The sequence below is a fragment of the Pongo abelii genome, chromosome 8 (assembly GCF_028885655.2).
Source record: "Pongo abelii isolate AG06213 chromosome 8, NHGRI_mPonAbe1-v2.0_pri, whole genome shotgun sequence".
Classification (NCBI taxonomy): domain Eukaryota; kingdom Metazoa; phylum Chordata; class Mammalia; order Primates; family Hominidae; genus Pongo; species Pongo abelii.
In genome coordinates, this window is record NC_071993.2 from 63,524,281 (window position 1) to 63,541,959 (window position 17,679).

Genomic DNA, 17,679 nt, shown 5'->3' on the forward strand with positions numbered 1-17,679 from the left:
AGACACAAATCAGTGAACCAGTGTTAAACCAATAAATAGCCTCTGTTACATCTAGGCATTTTTTGATATGCTAAATATATTATTTCAAATTAGTGAAGAAGACCAAGCAAACATAGTTACAGATATATGCTCAAACATATATAGGCAAAAGTAATAACCTCAGTATTCTTTACCTGAATGTTCTATAATCTAGAATACCACTCACCATTAAAATTATATGACAAACTATTCAAGAAAATTTCCACAATAAAGTTTTGTGTAATTTTTTGTCTTTTTTTTTTTTATATGGAGTTTCACTCTTGTCACCCAGGCTGGAGTGCAATGGCATGATCTGGGCTCACTGCAACCTCTGCCTCCTGGGTTCAAGCAATTCTCCTGCCTCAGCCTCCCGAGTAACTGGGATTACAGGCATGAGCCACCACGCCCAGCCATGTTGTGTAATTTTTAAAAAGAAAATGCAACAGTATTTTGTTATTATAATTTCATAAATATAGAGAGATGTAGAAGGTCATGCACAGAAAAAAAGATGGGAAAAATGTGAAAAAAATTACAATGGTTATTTTGAGGGAATGCAATTACGTGTGATTTTATTATTTCTGCTGTGCTTTTCTGTGTTTTCTTTTCCTTTTTGAGATTGGTTGTTCTCTGTTACCCAGGCTGGAGTGAGTGCAGTGGCACAATCTCAGCTTATGCCTCCACCTCTCAAGCTCAAGTGATCCTCCCACCTCAGCCTCCCAATGTAGCTGGGACCCCAGGCACACACCACCACACATAATTAATTTTTTTATTATTTGTAAAGATGGGATCTCGCTATGTTGCTCATGCTGGTCTTCAACTTCTGGGCTCAAGCAATCCTCCTGCCTTGGCCTCCCAGAGTGCTGGGATTACAGGCATGAGCCACCGCACCTGGTCCTTTTCTATCTTTTCTGACAATTAAATTTGTAATTAGAAAATAAACTTTGAGTTGACTCATTTTAGCTGAAATGACAACTCTGTTTTGTGAACAGGAGAGAAAAAAAAACACACTTATGATAGCATGAGTGAAAGAATATGTAAGATTCTCATGAAAAAAATATGTGAGAATATCTCATGAAAGAATATATACGGTTATATCATTTTATTCATTCAAAACTTTGCCTCATAAAATGAACTGGCCAAGGAGTGAGTCTACAGTAAAATTGTAGAATAGATATAAGGGTCTCTACATCATCCACGTACTTAGCTTCAGTAGGATGCATTATGTATTAGCTGATAATATGTGTTGCAGGAGTCAACAAAGCAGTTAGATTTGTGGAAGCATAATGAGCTTCACGAGAAAAACAAAGTAAAAAAGCAATCAGAGGTGTTCTTGATCTTTAATACAAATGTGGATGTGCTATTGTTTTCCCTGGAAGATCTGCTGAAAGGCTATTATATCTGCAAGGCTACTGTGTCTCAACTCACTTGGGTGCAACTGGGCTGACAATGATTTCTGGAAGGACATCCTGCATCTGTTTCTTCCAGCTAATTTCTCTGCAGAAATACCCATGAGCTGCCAGGCACGGGACTTTGCTGGTGCCAGCAATCTGACAATCAAAAGCCAAATCTATTATGACCCAAGGTAGGCAATAGTTAAGTAGTGACAGCATGAATTTCTCTAAATCCTGAGTTTTCTGTACCCTCTAGCTGATCACTACTCAAGGAAAACTATGAACAGAAACAGCATTGGAGAGGGAAGCAAAAGCTAGTGTTGACAGCTGAATTGTGTCTCCCCAAAATTCATCTATTGAAGTCCACATCCTTAGTACCTCAAAATGCAACTATATTTTGAGACAAAGACCTTTAAAGAAGTGATTAAGATAAAATGAGGTCAGATGGGTGGGCCCCAATCCAGTGTGACTGGTGTCCTTATAAAAGGAGGAGGTTAAGTCACACACAACATACAGACCAAGGGGCAACCCTGTGAGAACACAGTGAGAAGACGGCCAGCTGCAAGCCAAGGAGAGAGGCCTCAAAAGAAACCACAGCTATGGATATCTTGATTTTTGACATTTAGACTCCAGAACTGTGAGAAATAAATTTCTGTTCTCTAAGCCACCCAGGCTGTAGTATTTTGTTATGGCAGCACTAGTATACTAATACAACTAGGAACACTCAAATTTCAAAAAGCTCCTATAGTACTTCTCTCAAAAGAAAAACATATTTTAAAAATACGTATCAAGGAAAAAAAACAATCTTACTGTATCAACTCTAATTGTTTTTGGAAGATACCTTGGCTTCTTTACTTGAAAATAAAATAGCAAAAAATAAATTGTACACACAGATGTATATATCTGGGGATGTGTTTTATACTTATTAGAAAGAGATTTGCTCTTTCTCATAAAACATGGTGTGCTGTGATCCTTGCTAAATGCAAACCCTTGTCCCCAAAGCCATCTGTGAGACCCTGTCATGCAATGATCTCTGAAACTTTTGCTTGCAAGGAAATGAGGTCACATCATCCATCATACCACCAGTGAGGAAATCTTTTTCCACAGTGTCCTTGACAATGTGGATGATCTCTGAGAGCATACAGGTGCCCAAACATGGGACAGTTTCATGCACTGACAGAATTCCAGTTTTTGAAAAGTTCATCCTGATATTTAGATTAAACCTACATCCATTATTCCAAATTCCACCTTCAGATTTGCACTGAAAATGTTTACCCCTCCTTCATGTCCAGTGTCCTGGGTCTTCACATCTACTGCCTACCTTCCTTCATGTACACTCTCCTTTGACTCTGTCCTACCTCTGGTAGTGTCCACAAAGTCAACACTCTATCTCTCCTAAAGTCCTCTAACAAAAAGGGAGCATGAGATCAACTTCTGGCATGACCACACGAGGAGCTCAGCTGACCTGTTCCTTAGTGAAACTATTGAAATTATATACACACACAGAATTTGAAGCCTCTGGAAGCAGGCCTGATAGCAAGCAGCAAATGAAAACACATCTATTCAAGAAAACCTAAGTAAATTCTGTAACAAAGGCAAGTCTGTGCCTAAATTAAGAAAAAAAAAAAAAAAAGAAGATCCCAAATCAATAACCTAACTTTCCAATGTAAGATACTGGAAAAAGAAGAGCAAAGTAAGCTTTAAGCAGGCAGATTGAAGGAAACAAAGATTAGAGCAGAAGTTAATAAAACAGAGAATTGGAAAACAACAGAGAAAATCAATGAAAACAAAAGCCAGTTCCTTGAATAGATCAACAAAAATGGCAAACTTAAGCTAGATTGGCCAAGGGAAAAAGAAAAGACTCAATAACAACAAAAACAAAAGAGGGACATTACTAATGACCTGACAGAAATAAAAAAGACCATAAAGGAATACTATGAACAATGTATGCCAACAAATCAGACAAATTAGATGAGATGGACAGATATTTTAAAAGATACAAACTACTGAAACTGACTCAAAAAGAAATAGATTATATAAATAGACTTGTAATAAGTAAAGAGATTGAATCAGTAATCAAAGAACTACCCACAAAGAAGCACCTTCTGTTCTTCCAAGCCCTGAGCCAGGCCTACAATGACGAAGAATTTGATGAACTATGTTTTCAATTTGGTCTGGAAGTTGATGACATTACTTTTGAGAAGGAAATAAGTAATGAACAAGATAATGTAAAGGCAGAAGGGACCTCTAATTTTCTTTGCAAAATTGACATCTCTGTCAATAGATATGACCTCATGTATCTGGAAGGATAGATTTGAGGACTTCAGGTATTCAAAGAAAGGATAAAGGGTCTGGCATACAAACAAGTAATGCCTAATGGAAAAATCCAGAAATTGATTATCACAGAAAAGATAGTTAAGGTATGCCCTTTACAGTAGCAGCAGTTCTCCAAAATCTAAAGCTTACTAAAGATCAATATGACAGCTTCATTAACATCAGGATAAATTACATCAGGATATTTGCTGGAAAAGAGCATTGGTTGCTACTGGAACCCATTGGACACTACCCATTCACTTGTACTGCGCAAAGTGTCCTTTAGATATCAAGTACAAGCCCTAAATAAAGCCAAGGAGTATACAGTCTGTGAGCCAACGAACATGTACAAGACTGACAATCACCTTAAACACTATTAACATGTCATTGGGAATTTCTAAAGATAAGCATTAGGGCCTGGCAGCCAAGATGGCCGAATAGGAACAGCTCCGGTCTGCAGCTCCCAGCGTGAGCAACACAGAAGACGGGTGATTTCTGCATTTCCATCTGAGGTACCAGGTTCATCTCACTAGGGAGTGCCAGACAGTGGGCGCAGGACAGCAGGTGCAGCGCAACGTGCACGAGCCAAAGCAGGGCGAGGCATTGCCTCACTCAGGAAGCACAAGGGGTCAGGGAGTTCCCTTTCCTCGTCAAAGAAAGGGGTGACAGACAGCACCTGGAAAATCAGGTCACTCCCACCCTAATACTGCGCTTTTCTGACAGGCTTAAAAAACGGCACACCAGGAGATTATATCCCGCACCTGGCTCGGAGGGTCCTACACCCACGGAGTCTCGCTGATTGCTAGCACAGCAGTCTGAGATCAAACCGCAAGGTGGCAGCGAGGCTGGGGGAGGGGCGCCCACCATTGCCCAGGCTCGCTTAGGTAAACAAAGCAGCCGGGAAGCTCAAACTGGGTGGAGCCCACCACAGCTCAAAGGAGGCCTGCCTGCCTCTGTAGGCTCCACCTCTGGGGGCAGGGCACAGACAAACAAAAAGACAGCAGTAACCTCTGCAGATTTAAATGTCCGTGTCTGACAGCTTTGAAGAGAGCAGTGGTTCTCCCAGCACGCAGCTGGAGATCTGAGAACGGGCAGACTGCCTCCTCAAGTGGGTCCCTGACCCCTGACCCCCAAGCAGTCTAACTGGGAGGCATCCCCCAGTAGGGGCAGACTGATACCTCACATGGCCGGGTACTCCTCTGAGACAAAACTTCCAGAGGAACGATCAGACAGCAGCATTCGTGGTTCACGAAAATCCACTGTTCTGCAGCCACTGCTGCTGATACCCAGGCAAAAAGGGTCTGGAGTGCACCTCTAGCAAACTCCAACAGACCTGCAGCTGAGGGTCCTGTCTGTTAGAAGGAAAACTAACAAACAGAAAGGACATCCACACCAAAAACCCATCTGTACATCACCATCATCAAAGACCAAAAGTAGATAAAACCACAAAGATGGGGAAAAAACAGAGCAGAAAAACTGGAAACTCTAAAAAGCAGAGTGCCTCTCCTCCTCCAAAGGAACGCAATTCCTCACCAGCAACAGAACAAAGCTGGATGGAGATTGACTTGATGAGTTGAGAGAAGGCTTCAGACGATCAAACTCCGAGCTACAGGAGGAAATCCAAACCAAAGGCAAAGAAGTTGAAAACTTTGAAAAAAATTTAGACGAATGTATAACTAGAATAACCAATACAGAGAAGTGCTTAAAGGAGCTGATGGAGCTGAAAGCCAAGGCTCGAGAACTTTGTGAAAAATGCAGAAGCCTCAGGAGCCGATGCAACCAACTGGAAGAAAGGGTATCAGTGATGGAAGATGAAATGAATGAAATGAAGCGAGAAGGGAAGTTTAGAGAAAAAAGAATAAAAAGAAATGAACAAAGCCTCCAAGAAATATGGGACGATGTGAAAAGACCAAATCTACGTCTGATTGGTGTACCTGAAAGTGATGGGGAGAATGGAACCAAGTTGGAAAACACTCTGCAGGATATTATCCAGGAGAACTTCCCCAATCTAGCAAGGCAAGCCAACATTCAAATTCAGGAAATACAGAGAACACCACAAAGATACTCCTCGTGAAGAGCAACTCCAAGACACAAAATTGTCAGATTCACCAAAGTTGAAATGAAGGAAAAACTGTTAAGGGCAGCCAGAGAGAAAGGTCCAGTTACCCACAAAGGGAAGCCCATCAGACTAACAGCGGATCTCTTGGCAGAAACTCTACAAGCCAGAAGAAAGTGGGGGCCAATATTCAACATTCTTAAAGAAAAGAATTTTCAACCCAGAATTTCATGTCCAGCCAAACTAAGCTTCATAAGTGAAGGAGAAATAAAATCCTTTACAGACAAGCAAATGCTGAGAGATTTTGTCACCACCAGGCCTGCCCTAAAAGAGCTCCTAAAGGAAGCACTAAACATGGAAAGGAACAACCAGTACCAGCCACTGCAAAATCATGCCAAACTGTAAAGTCCATCGAGGCTAGGAAGAAACTGCATCAACTAACAAGCAAAATAACCAGCTAACATCATAATGACAGGATCAAATTCACACATAACAATATTAACTTTAAATGTAAATGGACTAAATACTCCAATTTAAAGACACAGACTGGCAAAATTGTATAAAGAGTCAAGACCCATCAGTGTGCTGTATTCAGGAAACCCATCTCACATGCAGAGACACACATAGGCTCAAAATAAAAGGATGGAGGAAGATCTACCAAGCAAATGAAAAACAAAAAAAGGCAGGGGTTGCAATCCTAGTCTGTGATAAAACAGACTTTAAACCAACAAACATCAAAAGAGACAAAGAAGGCCATTACATAATGGTAAAGGGATCAATTCAACAAGAAGAGCTAACTATCCTAAATATATATGCACCCAATACAGGAGCACCCACATTCATAAAGCAAGTCCTCAGTGACCTACAAGCAGACTTAGACTCCCACACAATAATAATGGGAGACTTTAACACCCCATTGTCAACATTAGACAGATCAACGAGACAGAAAGTTAACCAGGATATCCAGGAATTGAACTCAGCTCTGCACCAAGCAGACCTAATAGACATCTACAGAACTCTCCACCCCAAATCAACAGAAGATACATTTTTTTCAGCACCACACCACACTTATTCCAAAATTGACCACATAGTTGGAAGTAAAGCTCTCCTCAGCAAATGTAAAAGAACAGAAATTATAACAAACTGTCTCTCAGACCACAGTGCAAGCAAACTAGAACTCAGGATTAAGAATCTCACTCAAAACCGTTCAACTACATGGACACTGAACAACCTGCTCCTGAATGACTACTAGGTACATAACGAAATGAAGGCAGAAATAAAGATGTTCTTTGAAACCAAGGAGAAAAAAGACACAACATACCAGAATCTCTGGGACACATTCAAAGCAGTGTGTAGAGGGAAATTTATAGCACTAAATGCCCACAAGAGAAAGCAGGAAAGATCCAAAATTGACACCCTAACATCACAATTAAAAGAACTAGAAAAGCAAGAGCAAACACATTCAAAAGCTAGCAGAATGCAAGAAACAACTAAAATCAGAGCAGAACTGAAGGAAATAGAGACACAAAAAACCCTTCAAAAAATGAATGAATCCAGGAGCTGGTTTTTTGAAAGGATAGACCACTAGCAAGACTAATAAAGAAGAAAAGAGAGAAGAATAAAATAGATCCAATAAAAACTGATAAAGGGGATATCACTACCGATCCCACAGAAATATAAAGTACCATCAGAGAATACTACAAACACCTCTATGCAAATAAACTAGAAAATCTAGAAGAAATGGATAAATTCCTCGACACATACACCCTCCCAAGACTAAACCAGGAAGAAATTGAATCTCTGAATAGACCAATAACAGGATCTGAAACTGTGGCAATAATCAATAGCTTACCAACCAAAAAGAGTCCAGGACCAGATGGATTCACAGCCAAATTCTACCAGAGGTACAAGGAGGAACTGGTACCATTCATTCTGAAAATATTCCTATCAATAGAAAAAGAGAGAATCCTCCCTAACTCATTTTATGAGGCCAGCATCATCCTGATACCAAAGCCTGTCAGAGACACAACAAAAAAAGAGAATTTTAGACCAATATCCCTGATGAACATCGATGCAAAAATCCTCAAGAAAATACTGGCAAACCGAATCCAGCAGCACATCAAAAAGCTTATCCACCATGATCAAGTGGGCTTCATCCCTGGGATGGTTCAACATACACAAATCAATAAACATAATCCAGCATATAAACGGAATCAAAGACAAAAACCATATGATTATCTCAATAGATGCAGAAAAGGCCTTTGACAAAATTCAACAACCCTTCCTGCTAAAAACTCTCAATAAATTAGGTATTGATGGGACGTACCTCAAAATAATAAGAGCTATCTATGACAAATCCACAGCCAATATCATACTGAATGGGCAAAAACCGGAAGCATTCCCTTTGAAAACTGACACAAGACAGGGATGCCCTCTCTCACCACTCCTATTCAACATGGTGTTGGAAGTTCTGGCCAGGGCAATTAGGCAGGAGAAGGAAATAAAGGGTATTCAATTAGGAAAAGAGGAAGTCAAATTGTCCCTGTTTGCAGATGACATGATTGTATATCTAGAAAACCCCATTGTCTCAGCCCAAAATCTCCTTAAGCTGATAAGCAACTTCAGCAAAGTCTCAGGATACAAAATCAATGTGCAAAAATCAAAAGCATTCTTATACACCAATAACAGACAAACAGAGAGCCAAATCATCAGTGAACTCATGATTCACAATTGCTTCAAAGAGAATAAAATACCTAGGAATCCAACTTACAAGGGATGTGAAGGACCTCTTCAAGGAGAACTACAAACCACTGCTCAATGAAATAAAAGAGGATACAAACAAATGGAAGAACATTCCATGCTCATGGGTAGGAAGAATCAATATCGTAAAAATGGCCATACTGCCCAAGGTAATTTATAGATTCAATGCCATCCCCATCAAGCTACCAATGACTTTCTTCACAGAATTGGAAAAAACTACTTTAAAGTTCATATGGAACCAAAAAAGAGCCCACATCACCAAGTCAATCCTAAGCCAAAAGAACAAAGCTGGAGGCATCACGCTACCTGACTTCAAACTATACTACAAGGCTACAGCAACCAAAACAGCATGGTACTGGTACCAAAACAGAGGTATAGATCAATGGAACAGAACAGAGCCCTCAGAAATAACGCCGCATATCTACAACAATCTGGTCTTTGACAAACCTGAGAAAAACAAGAAATGGGGAAAGGATTCCCTATTTAATAAATGGTGCTGGGAAAACTGGCTAGCCATATGTAGAAAGCTGAAACTGGATCCCTTCCTTACACCTTATACAAAAATTAATTCAAGATGGATTAAAGACTTAAACGTTAGACCTAAAACCATAAAAACCCTAGAAGAAAACCTAGGCATTACCATTCAGGACATAGGCATGGGCAAGGACTTCATGTCTAAAACACCAAAAGCAATGGCAACAAAAGCCAAAATTGACAAATGGGATCTAATTAAACTAAAGAGCTTCTGCACAGCAAAAGAAACTACCATCAGGGTGAACAGGCAACCTACAAAATGGGAGAAAATTTTTGCAACCTACTCATCTGACAAAGGGCTAATATCCAGAATCTACAATGAACTCAAACAAATTTACAAGAAAAAAACAAACAACCCCATCAAAAAGTGGGTGAAGGACATGAACAGACACTTCTCAAAAGAAGACATTTATGCAGCCAAAAAACACATGAAAAAATGCTCACCATCACTGGCCATCAGAGAAATGCAAATCAAAACCACAATGAGATACCATCTCACACCAGCTAGAATGGCAATCATTAAAAAGTTAGGAAACAACAGGTGCTGGAGAGCATGTGGAGAAATAGGAACACTTTTACACTGTTGGTGGGACTGTAAACTAGTTCAACCATTGTGGAAGTCAGTGTGGCAATTCCTCAGGGATCTAGAACTAGAAATACCATTTGACCCAGCCATCCCATTACTGGGTATATACCCAAAGGACTATAAATCATGCTGCTATAAAGACACATGCACACATATGTTTATTGCAGCACTATTCAGAATAGCAAAGACTTGGAACCAACCCAAATGTCCAACAATGATAGACTGGATTAAGAAAATGTGGCACATATACACCATGGAATATTATGCAGCCATAAAAAATGATGAGTTCATGTCATTTGTAGGGACATGGGTGAAATTGGAAATCATCATTCTCAGTAAACTGTCGCAAGGACAAAATACCAAACACCGCATATTCTCACTCATAGGTGGGAATTGAACAATGAGAACACATGGACATAGGAAGGGGAACATCACACACTGGGGCCTGTTGTGGGATGACGGGAGGGGGTAGGGATAGCATTAGGAGATATACCTAATGCTAAATGACGAGTTAATGGGTGCAGCACACCAGCATGGCACATGTATACATATGTAACTAATCTGCACATTGTGCACATGTACCCTAAAACTTAAAGTATAATAATAATTTTTAAAAACATGTCATTGGAAATAAACCCCTGTACCCAGTTATCTATGATAGCAAGGGTGTCATCTTTTCAATGCCTTCCATCACCAATGAGGATGACTCCAAAATTAAATACTAGAAAGGTATTTATCAAATGCACAGGAAGTGACTTTACTAAGGCAAAAAATTCTTGATTTTTTCTTGACACCATTTTCAGTGACTATATTGAGAACCAATTTACAATTGAAGCAACTGAGGTAGTTTTCCTAATGCAAAAGCATATACTTTTCCAGAACTAACTTACCAAAAGGAGATAGTGAGGCTGGGCGTGGTAGCTCACACCTGTAATCCCAGCACTTTGGAAGTTGAGGTGAGAGGATCGCTTGAGTCCAGGGGTTCAAGACCAGCCTGGGCAACATAGTGAGATCCCATTTTTATAAAAATATTTTTAATTAAAAATTGTTCAAAAAGATATAGTGAAAGCTGATCTCGTTAACAAAAAAAAAAAAAAATGAAATCAGAGAAACTCCAGAAAATCTTGCCTCGTTCTGACCAGGATGTATTTGAAGTCCAAAGTCATCGGCAATGAGAATCACACTGAGAATAAAATCCCTCTGACCACAGCTGACACTATCCATGCATGTGATATTGTAGAAGATGCAGCTATTGCTTATGGATATAACAATATTCAGATGACTCTCCCATAAACACCACAGTTAATCAATTTCCTCTTAATAAGCTCAAAAAACTTATCAGACATGACATGGTAGCTGAATCCATGGTAGACATGGATTCACTGAAGCACTCACCTTTTCTGTCTGCTCCAAGAGGATATTTCTGATAAACTTGTTTTGGATTATCTCTGCAACAAAAGCAGTCCACATAAGTAAAACTAAAACAGCTCAATTACAGATGGCATTCATTACCCTTCTTCTTGATGCTCTGAAGACCATAGAAACAAATCAGAAGATGCTCCTTCCTCTGAAACTATTTGAAATCTCTAACATTGTAATAAAAGATTCTAGCAGAGATGTAGGTACAAAAACTATGGGCATCTCTTTGCTGTTTATTACAACAAGAATCCTGGGTTTAAGGTCATCCATATGTATCTGGACAGAATTACACAGCTGTGCAATGTACCTCCTGTTGAAAATAAAGGGGGATATGTGATCAAATCATCAAAAGGGACCACTTTCTTCCCTGGGCAATGCACAGAGATCTTTGCCAGGAGTCAAAACGTCAGGAAGCTTGGAGTCCTTCATCCTGATGTTATCACCAAATGTGAGCTGACCATTCCCTGTTCCTCCCTGGAAATCAACATTGAGCCCTTTTTGTGAAGACAGGTCCTTGTTGTGTGATTCTCTTCCCAAGTATCCCTTTCTCCTCCCCTGATGTCCTTTAGTCCTACTCCACAGAAGACATTCATGTGTGCTTTAATGTTTAGTAAAGTCAAAAACAAAACAACAACAAAAAACCTATCCACAAAGAAAAGCCCAAACCCATATGGCTTCACTAGCGAATTCTGCCAAATATTTAAAGAAGAATTTATACTAATTTTTCACAAACTCTTCCAAAAAGTAGCAGAGAGCTCTTTCCAAATTATTTTGAGGCCAGTATTAACCTGATACCAAAACCAGGTGGAAAAAATGACAAGAAAACTATAGACTAATATCTCTTATAAATATAGATGTAAAATGTCCCAACAAAATACTAATAAATCAGATCTAGAAGCATATTAAAAGGATTATATTCCATTACCATGTGGAATTTATCCCAGGAATGCAAGGTTGATTCAACATCTGAAAATTAATTTATTATATCAATACAATAAAAAATAAAATTAATCATTCCAATAAATGAAAAAAAAGATTTGACAATATCTGATGACCATTCATAATAAAAACTAATAAACTAGGAATAGAAGAGAATTTTCTCAACATAATGAAGGGCTTCTGAAAAACCAATAGTTAACATCATGTTCACTGAAGAAAAACTGGATGTTTTCCCCTCTAAGAGCAGGAACAAGACAAGGATGTCTGCTCTTACTACTTCCGTTCAAAATTGTACTAGAGGTTCTAGACAGGCCAATTAGGAAAGAAAAAGACACCCAGGTAGGAAAGGAAGAAGTAAAACTATCTCTGCTCACAGATGACATTATCTGCTGTTATAAATAGAAAATCCTAAGGAATCCATTAAAAAAATACTATAATAAACAAGTTTAGCAAGGCTGCAAGATATAAGATCAATATACAAAAATCAATTGTACAATTGTATTCTGTACATTTGCAAATGAGCAATCTAAAAATGAAATTAAGAAAACAATTCCATTCAAAATAACATCAATAAGAATAAAATACTTAGAAATAAATTTAACAAAAGAAGTTCAAAAATTTGAAGACTACAAAACATTATTGACATTAAATAAGTGGAAAAACATCACATCTTCATGCATCAAAAGACAACATGATGCCAATACTCCCTAAACTGATTCAGAGATTCAACGTAATCACTACCAGAATCCCAACTGAATTCTTTGTGGAGATTAGCTGATTATCAAATTCATATAGAACTTAAGGAACCAAGAATAGCTAAATAGTCCTGAAAATAAAAAAAAAAAAAAAGGATTCATACTTTCTGATTTCAAACTTTTTTCTTTTTTTTTCTTTTTGAGACAGAATCTTGCTCTGTCACCAGGCTGGAGTGCAGTGGCGTGATCTCGGCTCACTGCAACCTCTGCCTCCCGGATTCAAGCGATTCTCCTGCCTCGGCCCCCCAAGTAGCTGTGACTACAGGTGTGCACCACCATGCCCAGTTAATTTTTGTGGGTTTTGTTTTGTTTTGTTTTTTAGACGGAGTTTTGCTCTTGTTGCCCAGGCTGGAGTGCAATGGTGCAATCTTGGCTCACCGCAATCTCCGCCTCCCCGGTTCAAGTGTTTCTCCTGCCTCAGCCTCCCAAGTAGCTTGGATTACAGGCATGCACCACCACACCTAACTAATTTTGTGTTTTTAGTAGAGATGAGGTTTCTCCATGTTGGTCAGGCTGGTCTCAAACTCCCAACCTCAGGTGATCCGCCCACCTCGGCCTCCCAAAGTGCTGGGATTACAGGCGTGAGCCACTGCGCCTGGCCAATTTTTGTGTTTTTAGTAGAGATGGGGTTTACCATCTTGGCCAGGATGGTCTCGATCTCTTGACCTTGTGATCCACCCACCTTAGCCTCCCAAAGTGCTGGGATTACAGGCAAAACTTTCTACAAAAGAATGGTAATCAAGATATTGTGGTACTGGCATAAAGATAGACATGAATCAAAGGAATAGAACTGAGAGTCCAGAAATAAAACCATACATCTATAGTCAACCGATTTCAACAAGATTGCCAAGACCATTCAAAGAGGAAAGAATAGACTTTTCAACACATAGTGCTGGGACAAATGGATATTCACATACACAAAAATTAACTTGGGCTCTTCCTTCACACCATATACACTATTAACTCAAAATGGATCAAACACTTAAATGTAAGAGTTCAAACTATAAAACTCTTAGGGGAAAACACAGGAGTAAATTGTACATCTTCATGACCTCGGGTTTGGCAATGGATTTTTACATACAGCATCCAAAGCATGAGCAACAAAAGGAAGTAAAGTAGCTTTCCACAAAATTTTAAACCATGTGCTTCAAAGGACACCACACAAAAACCCACAGAATGGGAGAAAATATTTGCAAATCACATGTCTGAGAGACTTATCTCTAGAATACATTCTTTAAGCTCTCACATCTCAAAAGCAAACAGTCTAGCTAAATAATGGGCAAAGGATCTGACTAGACATTTTTTTCAGAGAAGATATACAAATAACCAATAAGCACACCAAAAGATGCTCACATCAGTCCTCAAGGAAATAAAAGTCAAAACCACCATGAGATACCGCTTCATGTCTCCTAGGACGGCTCAATCAAAATGTCATATGATAACAAGTGCTTGCAAAGATGTTGAGAAATGGGAACTCTTACACACTGCTAGTGGGGATGTAAAATGGTGAAAACACTTTGGAAAACAATCTAGCAGCTCCTCAAACATAAAGTTGTTATATGACCCAGTAATTTCACTCCAAAGTATTTAGCCAAGAGAAATGAGAACATATGTGCACACAAAACTGTGTACAGAAATATGAAGAGCAGTATTATTCACAATAGCCAAAAGGTAGAACCAACCCAAATGTCCACCAACTAATAAAGATATACCATACACTAGAATATTATTCAGCCATAGAAAGGAAGGAAACACTGACACGTTACATCTTAGATGAACCTTGTAAACATTATGCTAAGTGAAAGAATCCCCTCACTAAAGTCCACATATTATACAATTTCATTCCTATGAAAATCTAGTACAGGGAAATCTACAAACACATAAAGTAGATTCGTTCTAGCTTAGGGTTGCGGTAGATGGGGTGATAACTAAAGGGTGCAGAGTTTCTTTTTGACATGATGAAAATATTCTAAAGTGTTCTGTAAGGCTGGGCACAGTGGTTCATGCCTGTAATCCCAGCGCCTTGGGAGGCCAAGGAAGGAGGATTGCTTGATGACAATAGTTTGAGACCAGCCTGGCAACATGGCAAGACCCCACCTCTACAAAAATGTAGCTGGGACCAAGTAGCTGTGGTCCCAGCTACTTGGTTGGGGTTGGGGTGATGGGCTGAGGTGGGAGGATTGCTTGAGCCTGGGAGGTTGAGGCTGCAGAGAGCCGTGATCGCATCACTGCACTCCAGCCTGGGTGACAAAGCAGAACACTGTCTCTAAAAATATATATATATTAAAAAAATAGAGGGCACTGTGGTGATAGTTGTACATATATGTGAATATAGTAAAAAAAATTAAATTGTACACTTCTGGTGTGTAAATCATATTGTGTTCAGAATTGGTGGGTTCTTGGTCTCACTGACTTAAAGAATGAAGCCACGGACCCTCACGGCGAGTGTTACAGCTCTTAAGGTGGCGCGTCTGGAGTTTGTTCCTTCTGATGTTCAGATGTGTTTGGAGTTTCTTCCTTCTGGTGGGTTCGCGGTCTCGCTGGCTCAGGAGTGAAGCTGCAGACCTTGGCAGTGAGTGTTACAGCTCTTAAGGCAGCACACCTGGAGTTGTTCCTTCCTCCCGGGTGGGCTCATGGTCTCGCTGGCTTCAGGAGTGAAGCTGCAGATCTTCGCAGTGTGTTACAGCTCATAAAAGCAGTGTGGACCCAAAGAGTGAGCAGTAGCAAGATTTATTGCAAAGAGCAAAAGAACAAAAATTCCACACTGTGGAAGGGGACCCCAGCGGGTTGCCACTGCTGGCTCCGGCAGCCTGCTTTTATTCTCTTATCTGGCCCCACCCACATCCTGCTGATTGGTAGAGCCCAGTGGTCTGTTTTGACAGGGCCCTACTTGGTGCGTTTACAATCCCTGAGCTAGATACAAAGGTTCTTCACGTCCCCATCAGATTAGTTAGATACAGAGTATTGACACAAAGGTTCTCCAAGGCCCCACCAGAGCAGCTAGATATAGAGTGTCGATGGGTGCATTCACAAACCCTGAGCTAGACACAGGGTGCTGATTGGTGTGTTTACAAACCTTGAGCTAGATACAGAGTGCCCATTGGTGTATTTAGAATCCCTGAGCTAGACATAAAGGTTTTCCAAGGCCCCACCAGCCTCAGGAGCCCAGCTGGCTTCACCCAGTGGATCCCGCACTGGGGCTGCAGGTGGAGCTGCCTGCCAGTCCGGTGCCATGTGCTCGCACTCCTCAGCCCTTGGGTGGTCAATGGGACTGGGCGCCCTGGAGCAGGGGGCGGCGCTCGTAGGGGAGGCTCGGGCTGCACAGGAGCCCACGGAGGCGGGGGAAGGCTTAGGCATGGCGGGCTGCAGTCCCAAGGCCTGCCCCAAGGGAAGGCAGCTAAGGCCTGGCGAGAAATCGAGCACAGCCCCGGTGGGCTGGCACTGCTGGGGGACCCAGTACACCCTCCACAGCCGCTGGCCTGGGTGCTAAGTCCCTCATTGCCCGGGCCGGGAGGGCCGGCCGGCTGCTCCCAGTGCGAGGCCGCCAAGCACACGCCCACCGGGAACTCCAGCTGGCCCGCCAGCGCAGCATGCAGCCCCAGTTCCCGCTCACGCCTCTCCCTCCACACCTCCCTGCAAGCTGAGGGAGTGGGCTCCCGCCTTGGCAAGCCCAGAAAGGGGCTCCCACAGTGCAGCTGTGGGCTGAAGGGCTCCTCAAGTGCCGCCAAAGTGGGAGCCCAGGCAGAGGAGGTGCAGAGAGCGAGCGAGGGCTGTGAGGGCTGCCAGCACGCTGTCACCTCTCAATACGGTATTTAAATTATATTTTAATAGACTATTTTTTTTGAAAAAAGGAAACATCCTGATATCAAAAGAAACTTTTCTTAGTTTTAAACCTTCCAAAATTTTTCTATATGGGATATTCAACAACACATTGAACAGTAATCTCAATTTAACCCCAAAACAAGGTTTCCCCAAGCATTTGACTGGACATGTAGAGCTTAATTATGAATTTCTACTAGATTTACGATGCTCCATCCCTGCCATGGTCTATTCAAAAACTGCTAGCTGTGGACCAGGTCTGCGGTACTTTGTGGCACCTCCAATTAACAGGCAAGAGATCCAGCCCCTGTCTTTATCTCCACCACTCAGTCACACATTCCTGGGCTTCGGTTTCCTCATCCGTGCATCTGGCACGCTAGCCCTCGCCCTAACAAGTTCCACAGTTGGTTGTGAGCATCAAATGAGATAATGAAAAGCACTTTGAAAAGATGAAAGCATTATAATAACAAGACATTATTCCTTAGCACTCCCTGAAAGACGCTTTAGCAACTACCCACCTGGGGAGAGAAGATTAAGTACACATAAAGTAAAAACGAAACTTTACCTAGTGTTTTCAACCAAATTCAAAAAGTGTTTTACATTAATTAAGGTTTCAAGTTGATAAACTAGTACGTCATTTGAATATTTCCATCAGTCCTATAAAGTAAGAAATGATGTCACAGCCTTTTTCAGAGGACTGAATATTTTCCAAGTAACATACCTCATGGATATAGGGCAGAAAACTAGTAAGAATTATCAAATTCCATCTTTCCTTTTTAATATAATAATACCCAAAAAGCCTTTAAAATTAAAAAATAATCTTTGTCACACTTTGAACATACTTAGCATTCCTTTTAAAGCATTTTCCCTGCTGGCAATGGATTTTGGGTTGCAGTGCCTTAAGCAGAAAAAGCAAGTCCGAAGAGAAAAGAAAAAAACAAAAAAACAAGGAAACAAGCATGATGCATCAGTTGTAAGCAAGCACTTTACAAAGGGAATGAAAAAGGAGGTCTGGCAGTCTCGCCTTCAGGGTTCCTCCCTTGAAGGATCTGGCCATTTATGCTGCTACATTAATTCATGACAGGAGAG

At 40.7% G+C, this 17,679-nt stretch overlaps 1 non-coding gene and 1 pseudogene across 2 annotated transcripts in view; one reads left to right on the top strand and one right to left on the bottom strand.

The window, feature by feature from the left end:
* LOC112135215 (uncharacterized) overlaps window positions 1–17,679 on the bottom strand; it is a 94,960-nt gene that overhangs the window by 43,413 nt on the left and 33,868 nt on the right. The window lies entirely within an intron of this gene.
* Window positions 3,527–11,581, top strand: LOC100434436 (phenylalanine--tRNA ligase beta subunit-like; annotated as a pseudogene).